This window comes from Pan troglodytes, chromosome 9 (genome assembly GCF_028858775.2).
Source record: "Pan troglodytes isolate AG18354 chromosome 9, NHGRI_mPanTro3-v2.0_pri, whole genome shotgun sequence".
In the NCBI taxonomy this organism is placed as follows: domain Eukaryota; kingdom Metazoa; phylum Chordata; class Mammalia; order Primates; family Hominidae; genus Pan; species Pan troglodytes.
The window spans coordinates 45,440,135-45,463,468 of record NC_072407.2 but is presented as its reverse complement, the minus strand read 5'-3'; the positions used below and the strand labels follow the sequence as shown (position 1 = coordinate 45,463,468).

Below are 23,334 nucleotides of genomic sequence, written 5' to 3'. Positions count from 1 at the left end.
CTAGACCTGACCACTAGATGTCTCTGTAACTACATGCTGGACAAAATCAGAGAGCATGGCCCACCACAAAAACCTAAGGTGGGCCATAAAGATTTATCCCTAAATCGCATATACCTATTGGCATTATAATGGAATGCTCTTAAATAAACATAAGGTAGTGCCACTAAGTAATGAGTTATTTGGTTATCTGCATGTGTTTATGTGTCTTAATATTGTCGGTGGTAGTTCTATCAATCCTCGAGAGAAGCTCTGAATAAGAAATTTAACTGGGCATGTGTGTGCGTGTGTGTACGTGTACACACACACACACATACACTCTTAGAAATCTTTCTTCTTGCAGGTAGGAGAGACAAAATAACCAATAACCAATCTGAGAGCCCTATAGTCATATATGGAAACATGTATTTGGATGACTAGTTTATTTTTCAAAATAAAATATGATGACCAAGGGGGAAAATTGTCCAGAGCTCTCTGGATACAGTTGTTGATCACATTATACCTACATTGGTGGACCAGTCAGGCTCAGAATATGGCTCCTTCCTTCCTTCCTTCCTTCCTAAGGAAGGAAGATCTCTTTCTCCATCTCTTTTATTAAAAATTAACTTTCTCTCAGTAAGTGTGTGAGATTATGAGGCTCTTGAAATTTTTCCTAATGTATATTATGTTGGAGATTGTGACTGCAAGATTTTATTTTGGATCTTGGTTAATATTACTGTTTTAACCTTAGTGTTTCAATAGTACCTCATGTAATAGATTCTCAAGGAATGTTTTTAAAAGGTAAATGGATGAAGCAAATGGTGTTTATACAGTAGATACATGAAAATTCAGGTTAATGTACAATTAATATGAATAAATAATTAAATATATGGATATACAAATAAATGTTTTTGGTCTTTGAAAAATAATACAATTTTTGCATTTAAGCTGATTGAGTAATTCAAATTTGTCTGACAATACACACTCTGATTAATTGAGAGTAGTGCGACAACAATGCGTTAAACGGTAAAAGATTTTGTGTATTACTTTATCTATCAGAATGTATTCCTCATGTAAATTCCATATATTATAGTGGTAGGGGAAAAAATAAGATGAGAACAACTAGTAAGTAAATGCCCTTAATGACCTACTCTCATGAGAAAATAAAGATATATATATATATATATATATATATGTATATATATATACACAAAAATATAGGTACACTCAAAGTGTTTTACAATAACATATTTTTAAATTAAGGTAGCATATCCTCACTGTAGTGATATTCTTTATAGTTATTTATGAACAAGTTATTTTCTCCAAAGGAACATAAAAACAAAATTGAGTTCTGTTCCTGTCCAGCTCAAATGATTATAGAGTCCACATGAGTAGAGGGGAATAAAACATTTCCTGTTTATCTGGTCTTTTATATTGATGATTTCCTATGCATTTGGTGAGCATCTCAGTATGTTGCCACAATCCCCTTTGAATTCCTGAAATATAGTCATTTCCTGAGGGCAAGTATAATAGTTGTCTAGGAACTGGCACAACAGTTTGAGTTCATTCTCTAGCTATCTGAGCATGTCCAAAAACTTAGAAAAGTCCATTACTTTCTTCATTTTCTTTCCCAATATGAGGAAAAAACCTAAGGAGAAGCATAGTATTTTCAATTCTGGAGGCATAAAAATGGCTATAATAGCTGACAATTACCAATCACTTACAATGCATTGCAAATTATGAGGTAATGCATTAAAACTAGTTAGCATGTATTAAGTGCCTATTATATACCAGCTACATTCTTTGTTGTTCCCAATAATTAAGTCATTTACTCTTCAAAATCAACCCTAAAACTCTTATTGAAAATTGAGATACATAAAGATTAAAATCATGTTAGTACCCGTAGAACTGGAACTTGAAGCCAGGCAGCTTAGCTCTAGAGGTTGTACTCTATGTCCTGCACAGTTGCTTCCTAACATACACTTGAAATGTTTGTTGTGTATTGTTGGTGTGGTTTCTTTAACTGGCATGATTGATCCTCTCTAACCACTTATTACACAAGTACCATCATCTGCCTAACTTAGCCGGAATGCCATTATCTCATTTGGAAGCTTCCCCTTTCCTCCTATCTAACCTCTCCAGGGGATTTTCTTTTAATTTTATTTTTATTTTCATTTTTATTTTTTTGTTTTAAAGGTTGATTGAGTTTCAAACACCAGACGGCTAGAGAATGAGACTCTTCTTAATACACCACTGCAATTTCTTTGCCATTCTGCAGAGTATGTCTTTCATAGTCAGCCCTGCTTATTCACTGCAGTGGCCATGTTCTTGCTATTTGCCTCAGGAGCAAAAGTGATGCCCCAAGTTTAAGCACCAAGGTAACAAGCCAGGTTTTTCACATTCACATCCTCAGCCATTGTTCCCACAATGCAAAATTTTACCTGGGTTTCCAGACCTGCCTATAAACTGTGATAATAGCTGTCTTCTTCATCAAACCTATTGTAGTTCTGATTTCCCATTCCATAATGGTAAGTTGGCACACTTGCTTTCTTCTCTTTCTTTTAAACTCTGACAAGACTACTCAATCCCATGAAAAGTTTTCATAGTTTAAACCACCAAAGGATATCTTTGACATCAGTCCTGTATTAGTCCGTCCTCATGCTGCTAATAAAGACATACCCAATACTGGATAATTTATAAAGGAAAGAGGTTTAATTGACTCACAGTTCAGCATGGCTAGGGAGGCCTCAGGAAACTTACAATCATGGTGGAAGGGGAAACAAACAGGTCTTTCTTCACATGGTGGCTGTAAGGAGAAGTGCCAACCAAAAGAGGGAAAAGCCCCTTATACCTTATAAAACCATCAGATCTCATGAGAACTCATTCTCTATCAAGAGAACAGCATGAGGGTAACTGCCCCCAGATCAAATTACAACCCACTGGTTCCCTCCCATGACATGTGGGGATTACGGGAACTACAATTCAAGATGAGATTTGATTGGGGACACAGCCAAACCATATTCAGTCCTTTTTCTCTAAGAAGACTCATTGAACTCTGTGTAGATGTTTTACCTTCTCCCCAGAGGCCTTTATACCAAGGGTTGAAGTGATCTTTGCTTAGTCACATACATCTCCAGTTGTGGCCTTTTAGGGACTATTTAATTACATCTGTCTCCTCAATTAGACTACAAGCTAGTGTATTCAATGTCAAGATCAATATCTGGTTAAAATAGGTGATTAAATACTTGTGGGGAAAAGAAAGGAAGAGAGAAAAGGAGAGCGAAAAAGCACTGCCTCTAGTATGTTAGTTATACTCTTTCCCAGGAAAGAATCTAACCAGCAAAGGTGACAACATATGACAACCTATACAACGTATACCAACAATACCTACAAGCAGCCACTCAAACCTTTCTGTGACTTTTCATGGAACTCCAAGGTAATTTTTGTTCTAACAACACTAATAACTTCACCTTGCTGGGGATTTCATTATTGTTAGGCAGAAAGTTGAAACTCCACAAGGATATTAGTAAACATTTGAAACTTACATGACAAAAAAATACCTTTTTTTGTCCATATGGGCCAGTGCGTTCTTGAACATACTTAAATGCGGTAAATAGTACATTATCTACTTGGTTGTTTAAATAAGACTCTGAGAGTTAACCTTAATTACATTTTTCTCACCTCCCACATCTACACCATTAGCTAATTCTCAGAGTTGACCTCAGAAATGAAAATTAGAAACATACTTAAAAATTCTCTGATGTATTTCATGAGACTGGGAATAGAAACCAAATTCTTGAAAACTGCCTCCGGAGCCCTTCATAATCACATTACTTTATAATCAGCTACTCCTCTGCTCTCTTTCTCACCACTTTCTCACTCGCATCCATGTGAAGAGACCACCAAACAGGCTTTGTGTGAGCAACAAGGCTGTTTATTTCACCTGGGTGCAGGCGGGCTGAGTCCAAAAAGAGAGTCAGCGAAGGGAGATAGGGGTGGGGCTGTTTTATAGGATTTGGGTAGGTAAAGGAAAATTACAGTCAAAGGGGGTTGTTCTCTGGCTGGCAGGGGTGGGGGTCACAAGGTGCTCAGTGGGGGAGCTTTTGAGCCAGGCTGAGCCAGGAGAAGGAATTTCACAAGGTAATGTCATCAGTTAAGGCAGGGACCAGCCATTTTCACTTCTTTTGTGGTGGAATCTCATCAGTAAGGCAGGAACAGGCCATTTAAATTTCATTTCTTTTGTGATTCTTCAGTTACTTCAGGCCATCTGGATGTATACTTGCAGGTCACAGGGGATATGATGGCTTAGCTTGGGCTCAGAGGCCAGACACTTTCCTTTTTAGCTCATGTATTTAAACAGCACCTGGCTTCCTACTGTTTCTAAAACATATCAAGCTTGTCATTGCCTTAAATCTTCACACTAGCTATTGCCTTTCCTGTCACTCAGCTCTTGGCTTAAATATCTCTTCTTCGTAGAACCCTAACTCAGCTTTCTAATCAACATTAGAAAATTAGTCATGCTCTATTACATAACACACATTCTCTGGAAAGCACATTTTATGGTCAGATTCTTTGTTGTTTATTTATTGACTTTTTATTGTCTATCTCTTGATGACAGAATCTAATTTCCAAAGAAGAAGGAATCTCATCTCTCTTCTTCACTACTGTATCTCCATGTCCTAAAAGAGTGTCAGGCAAAGAGTGGATACTTAAAAAATAAACCAGCAAACAAGAGGTAAAATAAAATCTCTACTAAATGAACAAATTAATAAACTTCCAGAACTCTAAGAACACTTTTCCCATCAAAACTAAAAATAAGACTCCCAATTTCAAATGCTTATAGAAAGGCATGTATATGTGCAATAGGTCATCACCTAAGTCATCATCTACCATAAATTCCTTCCCTCCCTGTACATCTATACCATTTCTCAACTAGAAAGATAAGATGTATTTTCCTTCTCCCTGAAATTATCAAGTTGGTTCTGTAAATTGCTTTGACTAAACAACTGCAGTAGAATTGATGTTCTGGGACTTTTAACTCAGTATTGAAGAAGACTGAATATTTCCACTTCTCTTTTGTGGTCACCAGCAGCCATGCTTATGGAAGCTTGTGCTAGTCTATTCAATGATTAGAGACCATGTGAAGAGAGGCCTGGGAAGTCAACAAGCTATGCTGAGTGTTCCAACCCCAGCAGTGTCTAGCTGACTCTAGTTATATGAGTAACTTCAGTCAATATAATGAGGAGCAAAGAACTGACAACAAAGTCCTGGCCAAGAGAACCTTGGAAAATTACTGCTGTTTTAAGCCACTAAGTTTCAGTGTGGTTTGCTATATATTAATAGAAAACTGAAACATTTAGCTAATACTAAACCATGGAACAGGAATATGTTAGGAAAATAGGCAGTGAGTCTGCTTGTTTTTAGAGGAACATAACTCTTGCCTAATCACAATGCCTTTGCAAACACAGCGTGGGCGGTACAAGCAACCAAAACACGAGCACAAGCTATACATTGCTGTCAGTTTGCTGCTGTGGTCCTAAAATATAAGACTACTTTGGGGACCATTTGCATGGTGATGTTTCAGCACAGAACTGAGCTGGCAGAAGGAATTCCAGGTGTGGTCAGCTCCAGAAATCAGCGAGGAGGTAATAACTGTTCTCAGTTGGAGTCCAGGATGCCAGATCATGGAAGCAGCCTGAGAAGTCCCAAGGGAACATGAGGCATCAAAAGCTATAGTTTATGTTAGAAGCTGTGGAACAAGTAAGAGAAAAGGAAGTCAATGTAGTTAAGTGGCAGAGATCTGGGAAGATGTCACTAGTGTGTTCTGCCTGGATTCTGCATAGTGCTGGCTTCATTCCGTGATTCCCATAACTGTCCTGAAGGGACCATCCAGATCTTGTCCCTTGTTCTGTACACATTTCCCAAAAGGTTGCCCCAGTTTCACAAACTCTAAAGTCACAAATCTATCAACGTATGGTTTAAAACAACATTCAGTTTTAGAAGAGTGTTTTTGATTCACTGAGCTTTCTACAATATGTGACTGCATTATTTGAAGGCTTGAAAAGCTGGAGACTGGAAAAAAATTGGGCTCTATCTAAAAGGCAATCTATCCCTTACCCACGTGCTCACTCCCGATTCCACTCATGGAAACAGCTGCTTGAAACCCAGTTGCCATTCTTTCTAGATTGGCCTTGTACACTTGAGCACATCACCCCTCCCATAGCTCAGCTCCCCCATTTATAAAACCAGAGTAGAAATCCCTTCGTTATGATACTAGAATGTAAATTAAATAATTAGTAATTTGTTAAACACTTTGAAAATGAAAATGCTAAGTATTGCTATTATTTCAAGGGTAATTTACTTCTTCTGATTCATTTGTAATTATTTCATCAAAACACTGTTCAGTAAGAGCTGTTTGATGTGTAAAATGCCTTATGGGCCTTTCCTGTAAGACTTTTGTTATCAAAATTAGATGGAGGTCTTGCCAACTAGAACTCATTGGCAACCAAATGTTTACAATAGTATAAATGTCAAGTCACTTCTTTACTCAGCCAGAGGCCCTTTGGAAAACAAGGCCCAGAACGGTAATTCATCCCCGTATTTGTCTGTAATAGTACCTTACCAGAAAATCAAGTAAGTACCAAAGAGAGGCCCAGGTAGCAACTGGGAAACCGACCAATTTGATTTTGGCCCTTCCCCTGCCCTTCACACCTCTCTGGGAACTCCTGCTTTCTCAGGTTCGGGTGCCTAAATCAGTCTTTCTGGTATTTACAGACAGCCTTATGTCATATCAGGAGATTAATTTGATGCACCGAGCCCCTTAATGAAATTAATCATGATGACTCCTGAACAATATATTTTCAAAGTACCCCTGGGAAAAGTGAGGATTTAATAGTTAACCTTTGATGGTCGTGAAACATAACCTGAAACAGCCAATGAAAATGAGAAACCTTTTTGAAATCTAGACTTCAATCTTTAAAAAATCTTGTACATTTTAATTTTTCTCTGTACCAATCCTATTTCTTTCTGTATAAAATTAATGTTTAATACTATGTTTGGCTACATTAATCATTTCATTCATTCTCAACATCATTTACTGGTTTTAGATACCTATTGTATTTTGCTACTATCTGTATAAATTTTCAAAAAAAAATACTTCAGAAGTATCTATATTCCTTGGGGAAGCATGACACTAAATATTACCAATCTAAAAGACTCTCAAGATAGCTTTTTGACCTTTCTTCAGGGTTGTTGATTGATTAAAATAAATGCGTATTATATTACTGCCTGATTAACCTCTAAGCACATAAATTATACACATTTAAAACACAAATTGGTATCTTCTGTCAAATCTCGATTTGCTTTTGCTTTATCAATGTACTCCATCTTGGTACTTGGTAACTGATCCAAACAAGACACAAACCATGTCATCCTGAGCTCTGCCCTCACCCTCAACCCCCAATTTAGCCACTCAGTTGGCTGATTTTTTACCTTATTTTAAACTGATTTTTACCTTATTTTAAATCCTTCTATTTTTCATTCCTTAATGCCCTGTATTACTTGAGGTACTTCCAATTGTAAAACAGAGAACTCTCAACCCAAAGTGCTTTAAATGGTAATATAAACCTAGTGGTTCAAATAAATGAAAAATCTAAAGGTTGTGAGAATTTCCTGTGAGTTATGATACTGTGACTTGTTGATATTGTTAAAATCCCAGATTATTTATGTCTATCCTTTTCCCTTCCATGATTCTCTTTCATTTTCTGTTTGTTTCCCCTCTTAGCTATAAGATGGCCCACTTCAGCATCTAGGGCTACATGTTTATATGCTTCATCCTATCGGAATGGGATAGTTTCTTCTAGTAGCTCTCAATAAAATGAATAAGTTTTCTTCATTTGAGAAATGAAGACTTGCTGATTGGCTTAATTCAGTGAGACTGTATTAGTCTGGTTTGACACTGCTGATAAAGATATACCAGAGACTGGGAAATTTACAAAAGAAAGAGGGTTTTTGGACTTACAGTTCCAGGTGGCTGGGGAGGCCTCACAATCATGCGTCCATGATTCAGTTACCTCCCACCAGGTCCCTCCCACAACACATAGGAATTCAAGATGAGATTTGGGTCAGGACAAAGCCAAACCATATCAGAGACCCTATCTGTGGCTGACATTGGCCACAGATGGACCTAGCCATCCTACTGTCCCTCCTAGCCTCTTTGAAAATATTATTTCCATAAAGGAGAAGGAATGGCAAAGCATGTCCTGACTCCCTGCCACTGTCTTAGTCTGGGCATTTGCTGTGTCCTGTATGGACTGTTCTGAGATGTTTGAGAAGTATTTTGCTACTCAGTATCCAGTTCTCTTTTTCTTAATTGAAGTTACTGCTTCCATGTCTTTCTCAAACCATCTGTCGTCTATGATGTCTCCAGAATAATCTTTCTCAGACATCATTATTTTTGTGTCACTTCTATAGTTAAAAACCATTAAATGACACCCCATCATCCACAAAGAGTGGCTTTTACAATGTGCTTTATATGTTCAACCAGAAAAGTCTTCTTTTATCTGCTTCAATACTTTTAGATATGGTTTTGTTTGAAGGAAAAGGTTAAGGATCAAGAAAAGTTTAAAAACCAGTGATCCACAGAATAAAGTTCAAGTTTTCTAGCATGATGTACAGGAGCTACTATTACCTGGATTCTAACTACCTCTCTGAATTACCTCCCAACTACTCCTACCCACTCCATATCTCATATGCCAGTATTGGCCAATTACCCATGGGTCTCCAAATAATCCACACCCAGATTTCTGGCCCTCCACCAACCCTGTTAAATCTCCTTATAATATTTATGTTCATTCTTAAAAATTCATGTTAGTCATTGTGACCTGAAGCCCCAGTGTTTGTCACTATTACTGGGTATCATTACACTGTGTTGTACCTATTAACCGACATGTTGTCATTATTTGTATAATATTTGCATCTCTAGAATTTAGCATCTAAGAACTGCCAAGTGAAATTAAATAGAAATGAATGTATTTCCAATGATGAAACTAGCAGTATGGCATAGTGTAGAAAATGCTTTTTAAAAATCATTCACCCACTGGCATTTATTCTGCCAATGCTGCTAATTCAGTGCGTCTCTGCTGACAAATCATTTATTTGAGTTTCTGCTTTTTGTGTTTCTTATTTCTTTATTAACTTATAAAGAAAAAGAAAAAAAATCTACTTGAGAAAGCTGTTTTAAGTATAAATTAAAATAATGTTGTGAAATTCTTTTTACATGAGTTGTATGTTGCTTAAGATGTTTTAGATGCAACTAACAGAAAACTGACTAAAAATGCTTTAAAAATGAGAAATTATTATATTATATAATAAAACATCCTGGGGTGGAGTCGTTCTAGGGTTTGGTGTTTCAGTGGAACCAAGGTATCATGAAAGACTCAGGTCCTTCCATCTTTTTGCTCTGCCATTTTCAGCATTTTGACTTTTAATCCAGTGGGTGATCTCATGACTACAAAATAGTGGCAGTAATTCCAAGTATTATCTTAGCACACAATTATTTCCTCAAATCCATCTCTTTTGAAAAATGGGAAAGCCTTTGTTAGACCTGCCACTGGCAGATCTCCCTATAGGTCTTATGGGTAGCAACTGTCACAAGACCTTTTCTAAACCAAGTACTGACAAGGAGAAGGGATTGTCATAGTTGGTTCAGGCCAATCATGATTAGCCCAGGCTGGGGTTGGGAAGAGCTCAGCCCCCTGAGATGACAATGGTTATCAGATACTGAAAAAAAAATTAGAGTCCCATCACTGTGGAAAAGGCAGAACAATGACAATAGGCAGCAACTAATCATGACCTCTTCCTCCAACCTTTTAGTTATTACTCTAATCACTCCTATCTAGGAAAGAGAATACTCTACCTTCTCATGAATGCAGTTTTCTTCTACTGGTCCACTAAATTACTTACTGTTTATTTTATTATCTTCCTTTAAGTATCATTATGTGGCCATATGATTGGAATATGTATTTCAGGAAAAATACACAGCTAAAGATACAATCAGGGACAAAAGTCTCCTGCATAGTGGACCACTTATCGGTCTCAATCTGCTCTGTCCTACACCCTCGAACTCCTTCCTGCTTAATTAAAACTGCAGGAGGAAACATGACTCCAAGTCAGTTTAGCTTCCCGGATCGACAATGATGCTGATTCCACATTCATAATTAATTCTCCCCAGTTTTAAGAATGAAGACTTGGCTGATTAAAGATTCTTGGTGGATTATTGCTGATGTCTGAATTGCTGAAACAATGGGCAGCCATGCAGTGTCTTTTTGATCTACGTAAACTTGGGATGTGGAAGAAGAAAAGAGGCATTTTTCTTTCCCCTCCAGAAATCTCACTTGACATTTAGCAAGAGACATTTGTTAGAATGTCAGTTTGATAAAACTGTTTGCAGAAGTCATCCAGCATTTGCTACTGAGCTATAACAATAGCACCATAATTACTCTGGGCAGTTTTAAGGAAAAAATGTTATCAGAAGGTTTGAGAAAAATAAATCCAAACAAGTAACCATGCTTCTTCCATATTCCTGTTGAATTAGTGTTTTCCTGACACACTCCCACTGAATCTGAACTCTGAATTGGTAGCAAAATTACCAACAGTTGCTATGGCAGATGGAAGTGTAGTAGTCCATATCAGAGGGGTAAGTAGTACAGCTGTAGAAATATCTCCAAATATAGAAGACATAGAGCCTATGGTTGGGATTTTCTATCTGGATGTCATTACATTAAGTAATAATAATTGCAAACAACTGTTTTTATTATGCTTACTGTGAACCATTAATCTAAGAGCTTTACATATAGAAATTCATTTCAAAATTCTAATCCTGTAGAATGAAGACTGTTAGTATCTCCATTTTACAGATGAGGGAACTGAGGCACAGAGAGGTAAAGAAACTTACCTGAAGTCATATTAGGATTTGAACTCTAAAATATTAATTCCAGAATATCATTCATAACTATTACATTATATTATCTTCTTATATATCCCAAACATTCATATACTTTATAGTGTGACTATGAGCAAGGAAATACCTTTTTTCTCATCTATTGAATAGTTGTAACAAAAAGGTGAATATTTATTGAGAGCCTATTATGTACCAGGCACTGTTTTGGTCATGTTACTGTTTTAGTTAATCCTCAATGTGACTTCAGACAGCAGGTGTAATTATTAACTCTTTAGAGAATCTCTTAATCTGGGAAACTAAGAAGATAAATGTTAAGTAACCAGCTTGTAATTAGTGGGGCCATGATTGAAAGCCAAGAAATCTGGCTCTGGATCCTGGATTTTAATGCATCTTCTCTCACTGAATAATGGTAAGAATAGCAAAATATATTTGTGAATTTTTCGTAGGACCAAAAGCACCAACGAAATTAAAACGTGTTTATATTTTTGTTTGGGGAAGGAAAATATGCACTAGCAATGTATGCTTTGTTCTTTCTATTTTTCTTTCATTCATTAAAAGCCATTTTAAAAATCATTTTCCATGTGCAGCCTTTTATGGGGCACTGCGTGTAGAAAAGTAAAAATGGCATAGACCTTCTTCTTTAAAAGCCTTACATTTGAGGTGGAAAAGATGATTATGGAATCACACAACTTACAATATAGTGGATACCGAGTTCAACATCTATTATTTTTTCAGAAGTCTTCCTGTGAACTGCTTTTCCTCTATTTGTGGCATGGTGAGGAGGGGAAGGCTGTGTTGCCCCTGGATCTCTTTGGAGAAATGATGTAGACATTCATAAGAGGGTTCCTGTGGTGCACTTGGAAGGTTGTAAGAAAAAGTGCTTCATTATGATTTCAAGGTTCTATTATCCAAAAATGCCACCTCAAAAACTATCAAAGGCTGCTCTTCAGAAATTCAGTACTGCTCTGTACACAAAGCAGGATGTTCCCCGAGAGGAAAAAGCACTTCTCCTACCGCATCGAAGGCCCTGCGGTATTACTGACCTCCCACATCTTTTATTGGAAGCTGAGGCCTTATAAGGTACAAAGGTGCTGCTTTAGTTTAGATTTTTCTCTTTGAATGATGGAGAGGCTCATTTAGGGCATCTTAAGGCAGGGGAGTTTCATAGTATGGCAGGGATGGAGGCTCTGAAGCTTGAGTATCAGATGGCTTGAGTTTGAATCCTGGTTGCAATAAGCAGCAGCTCTGAAACCTTCATATGTGGCTTTACCTCTGTGTTTCCATTTTTGCATGTGGTACATCAGTAAAATAACAGTGGTTTATGGAGAGTTTTGTGATGATTACAGGAGTTAATAAATATAGTATAAAGTACTAGAAGAATAATTAGGGCAGAGTAATGGCTCAGTAAGTGGTAGCTTTTATTATTGTCATTAGAAACTTGAAACTCTTGGCATTAGTTACGGTCTCTAGGTTTCTCTCACCATTGTGACCTTTCTGATTTTCCCCATATATTTCTACTTGGCCATTTGTCTGGTGTCTTATAATCTCAGTATAGACATGGCCCCTCACAGTCTCAACCCTACCTGGAGTGTCCTTCTACTTCCAGCTTCCATTGCTAATTGCATCAATCTCTCGATGTTTCTTAGTCCAAATTCCTGAGAGACAAAATCTGCTGGCCAAATTCACTCTCTTGAGGAAGGACAGTTAGCCTATATTATAAGAGTCATTGTGGATTTGATACCTATGACTGTCCAAATTGACTATATCATGGGTCAGGGTTATTTAGACCTGCTTGTTCATCAGGAGCTGTATGGGTCAGTGTCCCTTAGAAGGTAACATTTTGAGGCACGACCTCTTAGTTACAAATATAGTCAAGTGGAAGGGTGGAGTTCAGGGACAGGAAGTTTGTATTTAGTAATTTTACACTGTAAATTTTTGTTCCATCTGTACTTTGCCTCTTTCTTAATTGCAACTTCTCAGTTTCAGCTTAAGACCAAGACTGGTTCAACTTTGTATCTTCTGAACCAAGTATAATACAACACTGGGCATATTAGATATCTAAACATATTTTTGCTAAACATTTTTTAAATGAATGAATGAACACATACCAGCTTTCCTCTACTTTCACTTGTGAAGGTAATATTTAAAATTCATACACTACTTTCCACCTTAATTATTTCAACCATTGCATTCTAGACTCTGTATTATGACCTTAATTTATGCTATAGGACTTAGTTTTTCCAATGACCCAATCAATACAATTCATTGTCCCAATTTAACATATGAGCAAACTGAGCTTTAGAAAGTAATTTAGCTGGACCCCCACTAAGCATGAAGCAGGGATTTAAATACATTTATTTTGTGTCAGAGCTCATGTTTTTCACGTTATTATCATATGTTTGTGATAGTTCATGTTGTTGATGTTTCACCAACCCCCCTAGCTGACAATATCTCTGAATATTTACTCTATCTTGTAACATGTTATCTGCCTTTCCATTTTTGTGTCATGGGCGCTTTTACAGGTTTTGCTTTCTGTTTAATATTACAGGCTTAAGTACAGAACATAGTGACCCTTCTAAACAGGAAGAAGGTTGTGAGAGACTCCGTTAATTCCTCGAGGAAATGCATTTATACCTGCACAAAATTTTACTTCCCTGCACCATACCAGAGGCAATACTTGCTTCTATAGTGCACCTATTCCCCATCACCTTGTTTTAAGTATAGGGGTAATATTTCTTGTGAATGGCTAATTTCACAAGAAGGACTGACTGGAAACAGTGGAATATTTTCTCATAGTTTTGAAAAAGTTTATATTTGTGTCTCAGGGTTAAACATATCGGATTTCAGATATGTCTATGTAAATCTGATAATTCTTGTAAAAGTCTATTGCTTAAAGTGGCAGTATTACATTTTTCAGCACAGATTATGGCAGACATGAAGCTGGGATTAAGTAGAAAGGAATATTTGAGCTAGCCAAGTAATTTTCTAATAGAGTTTAAGAGCTGTGATCCAGCATATGTGTGTGTGTGTGGGTCTATGTGTGTGTGTATATGTATATATATACACGTATATATTTGTATATATACGTATATATATACACACACACATACATCATATATATGGTGTTTGTTGAGAAAAGAAATATTAGCTAGGATAGCAACAACAATGAATAGAAAAAAATAGGGATTAAAGCATAATATGTATAGTGTACAGAAAAATGAGCATCAGGGACACTTTTTTAGGCAAATAAAAATCTGTATCTAGTACTGACTTGCCTAGTATAGTTGTTATTTGATAGAAAAGCTAGATAATTGGAGATTAAGGGAGCTGGATGTTGGTAAAACTCAAACAATATATTCCATTTGAAAAAGCTGGAAACCTTTAAGGGCTGGGCTGATTAACTTTAGATCCTGGTCCTGAGGGCCTGTGCTAATTTGCTTATTTGCAGATTTGCATGATTGCTAGTCACAACTGAGAAAGTAAGTTTAGAGCTATGCCAAACTCTTCCGTAGTGGTTTTTAGTAAGAAACTTGCTTTTTTCAAGGTCACTACATGTAATCTGAGGCATGGGATACATTGTCACGCAAAGCATTCAAGCACCTCTCTGCTTTTAGATCTAGGATTATAAAAGAAAAGTGATATTTTTGTTTACCACAGTCAACTTTTATTTAGGTTAACTAGTTTAAATCATGTTGTTGGTTCACTCTCAGGGCCCTATGGCTGATTCTTAGGTCACTTTAGCCATTGCTACAACTTCTCCTAGTATCCTGCAGTCATAATTCACTGTTTTTCATTTATATCCTATTTCCGGGCATTAAGTATTGTCACTGAGTATATATCCTGTGATTGCTAGCATCGCAGTAACAGTGAATAGTATTGATGGCATTTCCTCACAATTTCCTAGATAATTGTGCTATTTTAATTAGAGTGTGGATAGGCCTATAAATGAGTTGCTAGACTTCTCAGTAAGGAGCATCTATTTCTATTTTAATTCACTACTGGTATTCTTTAAGGAAATGCCAAAATGCTTTCCATCTGGAATTAGGAATCCTTTATTTTCATTGGGGAAATGTGTGCTACTGGGAAACTCTTTAGTTTGGCTCATTACTCAGTTGCCACGCCACAAGAGATGGAAAACATCAGAAATGAAAACACCTCAAATGACACCAGGGGTATGTAGAGAATTTTCGAGTACTTTTGATGCATTTTCACACATAGTATGTAAAAAGTCTCATAGCAGTGCTGTGAAGTAGTTAGGTAGATATTATAATATTTACACTTTCTAAAATAAGAAAACCAGTTAGACACATCATGGTTATGTATTCACTTTAGTAAAGTCCCTTGGTACATTAATTTCAGAGCCAGCTGCCCTGACTTGAAACCCATACTCCTTCCCTTGCACGCACTGTCCCCCAGCCATGAGATTCGGAAAAGAAAACATAGTAAAGTGTCCGTAACATGAAGTACAGGAAGAAAGATTTGCTTTGCTTTGTTTAGATCATGAGTTCTATATTAATGCTATATCAATACAGAAGCGGTTCAATGATGGGAAAATCACAAGAGCTGAAGTCAGAAGGCCTGATGTTCCTTTCTTGGTTTTGCCAACCAAGTTTTAGGACTTTGTGCATTTACCCTTTTGACCTCAATTTCTTCATTGTACTATTAAGATTGATAATATGGTTTATAGTGATAGATGAACCACTCAACATAACAGTTTGTTGGAGTTCACTGTCAGAGAAGGTTCCTAAAAATAGCCTAGCTCCCATGTAAAACGGTGGGAAGTGTGAGTAGGGGTGGATGGAATTATTTGCCCCGGTTGTTCCATTTTTTCCTCTTCTCCTCTGAGATTCTGTATTATAGAGTACACATATTCACAAATCGGAGAAATGAAACAAATTAACAGCTTTATATGGCTCTCTGAAAAATGGTAATACCGAGGAACATGATGCAGCTTCCTATCTCCTTCCCCAAACCTAGACCTGGAGCCCCAGATGATCAGAATCAGCCACCCAGTATCAAGCAAAGAAGCTCAAAGAGAGAGAGACAGGAGAAACCTGGCAGAATTCTCTGCTAACATCTACCACACCTGGACTTGGACAAGTCAGAAATAATCCTCCTTACCTCTGATTTACAGTGCACAGAAAGAGCTCAAAAGCAGTCTATATTCTCATTCCTCCTCTGATCCAAGAGTTAGCTTAATGAAATGAAAGTTTTCATTGAAACATATCCTATACATTATGAGGTTTAGAAGCATTCATAAAATCACAGAATATCAGTGTTGCAAACGAATTTAGATATCATCCATCTATTAGACATGGAACTATTTACAGCATCTCTTAAAAATCCAACATCTAAAATGAATTAAAACGTTGCTGCTCTCTTAAACTGAGTACAGACTCGAGGCTTTTACCCATCCATGTTGGGGACACACAGTACTCTCAGAACATACTTTGAAAACCATGGATCTAATCCAAGCAGTTCATTTCACATAAAGAGACTGAAACCATAAATTAGATTAAATCATTTTCCCAAGTCACATAGTGAATTAGCGGTTAAACTTGAACAAGGACTTAAATTTTTACTCCTAATTCAGAATGCTTTCTAATTCAAAACACTACACCGCTTTGCTCAGTCATTCGGGGACTCCTCTTTGGAAATTAGTTTACTATGAAGAGGCAAACCTCAAACCTTCTGTCCATTCACTCCCTGGACTATCTATCTGTGTTTTCTGCTGATAACACCCGTCCATAACTACCTGGCACTTACAGGAAGTACTTGCCTACATAGGGTTTGTGGCTGGAGGAGAATTAGAGTGTGGGAAATTTACTTTTGGTTTAAATGCCTTAAATACTTCTAAACCCAAATCATTCTGATTCAAGTCCTGCTAGTTACTTATAGTTGTTTACTTATGAACATCTTTTGCATTGAAAACAAGGCTAGAGAGTAATTTCCAGCAGATGCACTGTATGTGGAAAGAAGATTGTGTCTAAATAGGCTACTTTTTCAAGTTTTAATTGGCCTAATTACTTCATGTTTGTAAAGTGCTTTGAAGAGGAAAGGTGCTATATTAGTGTTGCCTGTTATTATTTTAGTTCCCCAAGCAGCATTTGCTGGTTCCTTAAATTGCCTCTCATGAAGTGACCTAATAATCAAATTGCTGGGGAAGATTTCTTCTTTTTCTTTTTCTTTTTTTAGAGTACCATTATTCAAACCAAAGTTAGGAGACTAATGACGTATAGCACAATCTTTTATTTTGGCTAATTCTACTTTCCTAGTATCTTTCTTGAGTTGAGGAAGAATTGAACCTTTACTCCCCACTTCTCTCTCAGGTTTTATCTTTTTAAGTGTTGAAGCCTGGTTTTTCCAGAGGCCATTCTCTGCCAGTAAAATGTTCTGTTCTGAACCTCTCCAAAAACCAGGACTCCTGGAGCAACTTGAAGAAAACATTACAGACTTTAATGGAAGGCTAGAAAAAAAAAGAGCCATTTTTACCTTTCAGCCCCACCTTTGCAATGGCAAGGGTGGGAGGAAGAGACTGCAAGAGAGAATCACAAGTTGTTGATGCTATTCGTGAATAAAAAATCCCAAAGAGGTATTTTCTCTCTTGTGACACCAGACTTTTTTCTCCACCTATAAAAGAGAGCTCTCTTTCACGTGTGGCATAGTAAAGAAATGGTTTAATTTTAAAGAAAACGTTCTTGATTTCCAAATTAGATAAGAGAGGAGCTTGTTTGTAGGTTGTGGGGAGGAATCTTGCCTCTTCTTTTTTCTCAAATGCAATACAGTCAATTCAAATTCGGGAACATAGGAAGTAACACACTTATCAAGAGCTGTCAGGCATTGAGTGTGTCCTATGTTCCAAGCAATGTGCTAGGCATTATTTATACCATCCTTTCCATTTTCGCAACAACCTCAGGCTGCTTTTACAGGTGAGAATGTAGCAAGTCAGAGAAAACGAGCACTTGCCTAAGTCACACAGGGTGGAAGTGAAAGTTAGAATAGAAACCCAGATGTGTCTGACTACAAAGCACTAAAGCAGGTTTCTTTGAAAGTAAGCCCTAAGCATGTTGTAAGCATTGCTAGGAGGCTCCAAGTTAGATATCTCATTTAGTGATTACCATAGCTCCGTTGTGATATTTGTAAGTTTCTCACAAATCTTGCTATAGGAAACAAGCCCAGAGATGTCAAACAACATTGTTTGAGTTACACATCTGTTAAGTGACAACACCTTGATTTAAACTCCAGCATCACGCAATTTTTGCTTTTTGACTTTTTCACAAATTTCAGGGGCAATTGTGCCTTACGTTTATGCCATAGATGTGTTTATTTCTGGACCAGTGTTAGTTACAGAAAACCAAAGGGTCACATTTCCAGCTAGACAATACACCAAGCTTTCCAAGAAGGACTCAATGGCTGAAACATGGATGGACAAGTTATCTGGCTTATTGATTAAATTGCCAAACATTTCTAAACTCAGATTTTTCTGAGGTTAATGTCAGAGAGTTATGTATGGTCATATTGTTTTCTTGGTATCGTCTTTTGCAATAATGATAATTTTAATCACAACAACAACAGCTAACTTTGAACAAGTGTTTATCATGTGTCATTCCAACCACTTTTCATTCCAACCACTTTTCATTAATTAACTAATCCTTAGACCAACTCCCATAATTGGTATTACCATTAACCCTACATTACAAAAAAGTAAAACCACATGGTGATTTCAGTGAGTGGAAGGATAATTGAATCTAAGCCTAAAATGGAATCTTTGCAGAATCCATTCTTTGTGGAAGAAAAAATCTTTTGAGAATGTTGAGACTTTTTCCATTCCTTATATGAACAGTTGTACTTCATAATTCGGGGTTCTCTAGTAAATCAAACCATCCTCATTCTCTACATTCTGTAACTTTCCTGCTCTAATCAATTTGTTAAAGCTCAACAGCAATGGAAGTAAAAAAGAAAAAAAAGAAGAAAAGAAAAAAAAGTAAGAAAAATAAACATGCCAATCAGAACAATAAATTTGAAAAAGAAAAGAAAATTAGGATAGAAATAAAGCAACAGCAATATTTGAAGGACAAAATTAACAAATGAGAGAGGGGCTGGAATGAAGGGAGGAAAAGGCTGTTAGGGGCAGATGGTGAAGATCTGAGCAGAATCTCATTTCTCTTTGAGAGTTCATTCCTTTTTGAGAATTAGTGGCCTGAACCACATTCTCGTTTCCAGTCTCTCTCTCTCTGAGTTTCTGCTGTATTTTGTATCATCATGGAAGTTAAGGGCTCCTAGTACACAGACTGAGTTCTAAAAACTAAATAGCCCCACATTACCCTGTCTCAAGTCCTGGCTCAGGAGAATTTTGTAGCTTGGGTTGTTTAATGATACAGGTAAGTGGGTCACATGCCTTTTGTTGATTTGTAGGCAAGTTGCAAAGTGCAATTAACAGACTAATGAACAGATGAAAGATGTGATACTTTTATTTAACTGGTCTTAATCACCCTCCATTTCAGGGCAGCAAATAATTCTAATAAAATAGTGTACTAATATATAGTAGAGTATATCTTCACTTAACATTGTCAATAGGTTCATGGAAACTTCAAGTAAAACGATGTTTAATGAGATTAATTGTACCATAAGTTAATTGATAAAAGTTAAGTTTCTATGGCATATTTCTGCTCATAAAAACATCACCTAATCTCTAAAGACCCCAAACACATTTTTATTAAACATTAAAATAAATGTGATTGTTACATACATTTAGGAAAGATTCATAACAACAAGTAAGGTAATTATTTGCCCAGTTTTTTGATGAATCAGTGAGTGACAGGGGTCATAGTGCTGGTGGGTTAAATCAAGGAATAAATGTTTACAAAGTGAAAATTGTAAGGAGCACCTCCTACTACCAAGCAGTTCAAAAACAAGCTGTCACAAATATGGCAGGCTCCTTGAGCGCTATCATGCCACACGTATCCTTTACTGTCATGTACCTGTATGATTATCATCTAATTTGCCAATTTTTATTTTTACAAATATTTGTATTTGTACACTTATTTTCCAACTTGTTAATTCCAGTTCAGTGTCTTGGGTGGCTGGAGCTCCTGGCAGTTCACAACACAAGGCTGGTACTGACCCTGGGCAGGACTCCATTGCATCACAAGGTGCACCCACATACACTCACACTTACAGAATCTGGGGCAATTTAGACCCACAAATTTACCTAACACGCATCTCTTTGGGATGTGGGAGGAAACTGAAGTTCTGGGAGAAAACCCATGCAGACAGCAGGAGAACGTGCAAACTTCACACAGACAGTGGCCCTGGCCTGCAATCAATTCTTTTTCTTATCAACTTTATAAAGAAAGGATGTTGAGAAAAACAATGTTATTTGAGGATCTGCTGTATTTCATTGAAAAGTTTTATGTAAATGAGGTTTCAGAATGGAATCTTGTTTTCACATGGATTTATCTGAAGTACAATTTTTCTCTTTTTTATTCCTAAAGTTATGTTCTATTTTCCAAGTTGATCTCCATTGGTTTTGTCTCTTACCTACTTTATCCAATAGGGTACCAACCAAGGCTGGGCGCGGTGGCTCAAGCCTGTAATCCCAGCACTTTGGGAGGCGGAGGTGGGCGGATCACAAGGTCAGATCAAGACCATCCTGGCTAACACGGTGAAACCCCGTCTCCACTAAAAATACAAAAAATTAGCTGGGCATGGTGGTGGGCGCCTGTAGTCCCAGCTGCTTGGGAGGCTGAGGCAGGAGAATGGCATGAACCTGGGAGGCGGAGCTTGCAATGAGCCGAGATGGCGCCACTGCACTCCAGCCTGGGCGACAGAGCAAGACTCCATCTCAAAAAAAAAAAAAAAAAAAAAAAAAAAAAAAAAAAAAAAAAAAAAAAAAAAAAAAAAAATAGGGTACCAACCAAGTGTTTCTCATCTAAAAGCAAGTGCATAAACCTTCCAATGCAGAAACCATCTAGATAAAGATCCCTGGTCTTTTGACACAGGTGGCTGACAATTGGTGATCTCTGCCTCCTATAGGATTCATGATGGGATCCTACAGGATCCTCACATTATGTCTCTCCTTTGATGATGCTAAGATTTATCAATTGATTTAGATGGCTCTCAGGCAGGTCCCTCTTTAAAAAGCTCCCATCAGCCATTCACCTAATGGATTTTAGGTGATTATTGTCTAATAAAGGATTATTGTCTGGATCCTTTATTTTGAGGTTGATAATATGATGATATTCTAATTCTATTAATCATTTAGCATTGATTAACAGGTATTGTTCCATAAAAATAACTTTCTCGGCCAGGCGCGGTGGCTCATGCCTATAATCCCATCATTTTGGGAGGCCGAGGCGGGTGAATCATGAGGTCAGGAGATGTAGACCATCCTGGCTAACACGGTGAAACACCGTCTCTACTAAAAATACAAAAAATTAGCTGGGCGTGATGGCGGGCACCTGTAGTCCCAGCTACTCGGGAGGCTGAGGCAGGAGAATGGCGTGAACCCAGAAGGTGGAGCTTGCAGTGAGCTGAGATCCGAATGGCGTAAACCCGGGAGCGGAGATAGCGCCACTGCACTCCAGCCTGGGTGACAGAGCGAAACAACGTCTCGAAAAAAAAAAAAGAAAAAAAAAAAGAAAAAACTTTCTCACTAAGAAAAAACATTCTTTGGAATCTTTTGAAAGGGATTAAGAGAAACATACTTCTCCTCATTTCGTTGATAAGGAAAACTAGGTGCCAAAATGATTTCAGAAGAAATGTGATGAGCTGCTGAAGGCCATGAAGTTATCTACCCTGTGATCTGAACAAGAATTCTGCTTCATCAATAACAGTATTGTTATAATCAGTAAGAGCTCACCCTAGACTGGATCTGGCATCTCCAGCCCCACTGTCTACTGGGTCCAAGCCGGTGCAGAATAAATAAAGCAGGGCTATGCAACACAGTGGATGGGATGAGGCCTGGGGCCTACATAGGCCCCTTGTGAAAGGATTTCAGTTTTCAAACTTTAAAACACTATTGGGCAAAAATATACATGCATCTTCTGAGCAGATTATTGAGACTATTTTCTTACACGGTACAAATGCACATACTTCTCTCATTAGGATGATGGAAATAAAAAAACACTAATATTAATGGCTAAAAAACACACAAAAGTAGCCATATGACTTGGTGTGGCAGTCATTGTCTGTACAAATATTCAGTTCATTTTTTTTCGCAATTTTTTGGATTATAAACGGGTCAGTCATATCTACCAAAATCAGCTTTCATTGACAGGTATATTATACAGACCATAAGAAAATTAGAGCAATCTTGAATTGCTTTTTATCTTTCTTGCTATCGTTATGGAGTGCTTCTTTTTCTTGGTATAGACCCCCTCACCTTTAGCATCCTATTCTTACTCCCATTAAAGCCCAGTGGTTAAAATGTAGACCCTGAAATTAGATAGACCTGTTGCCACTTTTTAACCTTGGGAATTAACATGTCTATGTCTCTGTTTCATCAGTTGTAAAATAGGGATCCCAATAGTAAATTCTCATAATGTTGTTTTAAGGATTAAAAAAGACAATTTCATGAGGATTAAATAAAATAATGCGAGCAAAATTCTTGGCATTTTGCCTGTCAGAAAGTAAGCAACTTAACACACTTTCTATTTTTCTTTATCATTTATTCCAAGTCATCCTCCCTTCAGTTAGAAAAAGTACTTTTTCAAGAGTTGAATAGTTTATTCCTTGGTCACGATTATTTTTCTTTGCAGTTATGGACAAGTGTAAGCCATACTTTAATTGGTATCAGAGACATTTTGCCGACTTTAGAGAAAAAATGTAATGATCCAGCAGTTGTGTTAATGGGAAAAGTGGTGTATATTCTGCAGTTCCAAGAGGTTGCCCCTGAATATCTTCTAGAAAATGAACAAGTGCAAAGGAAGGAACAGGGATCTCACCCAAAGAGAGGCCAAGAGGGTAACCATGGCCATGTGTGTAGTTTCAGGGTCACTCTGTGACCCTACACACAGTGTGACCCTGCACACAGTGACCCTGAAACCTGAAACAGGCATTCGCCCTGCTGTTCTTCAGGTTGCCCGACAGAAAGCTGCATTGCCTTTAGTTATAATGAAGTCACCTGTGATCATAAGGCAGCCAGGCTACAGAAGAAAACTTCACCATAGTGAATAGTAAAGCTCTCTGCTGGCAGACAGCCGTGTGGTAGAATCTTGGCTCTTTCGCTTCCATAATAACTCTATGAAAAGCCAAGCCATTTAATTTTTGAGAGACTCAGTTTTTTTTTTGTTTTGTTTTTTTACAAAAATATACCTTTCTCTTAGAATTGTTTTGGGAACTAAAATAATCTAAAGCAGCGAGTAAAATTTTTGACCCATAAACATAGAATTAATACA

At 37.3% G+C, this 23,334-nt stretch overlaps 1 protein-coding gene across 11 annotated transcripts in view; it reads left to right on the top strand.

Annotated features, from left to right (window-relative positions):
- The window catches only part of LRRC4C (leucine rich repeat containing 4C), a 1,339,817-nt gene that overhangs the window by 28,169 nt on the left and 1,288,314 nt on the right, over positions 1 to 23,334 (top strand). The window lies entirely within an intron of this gene.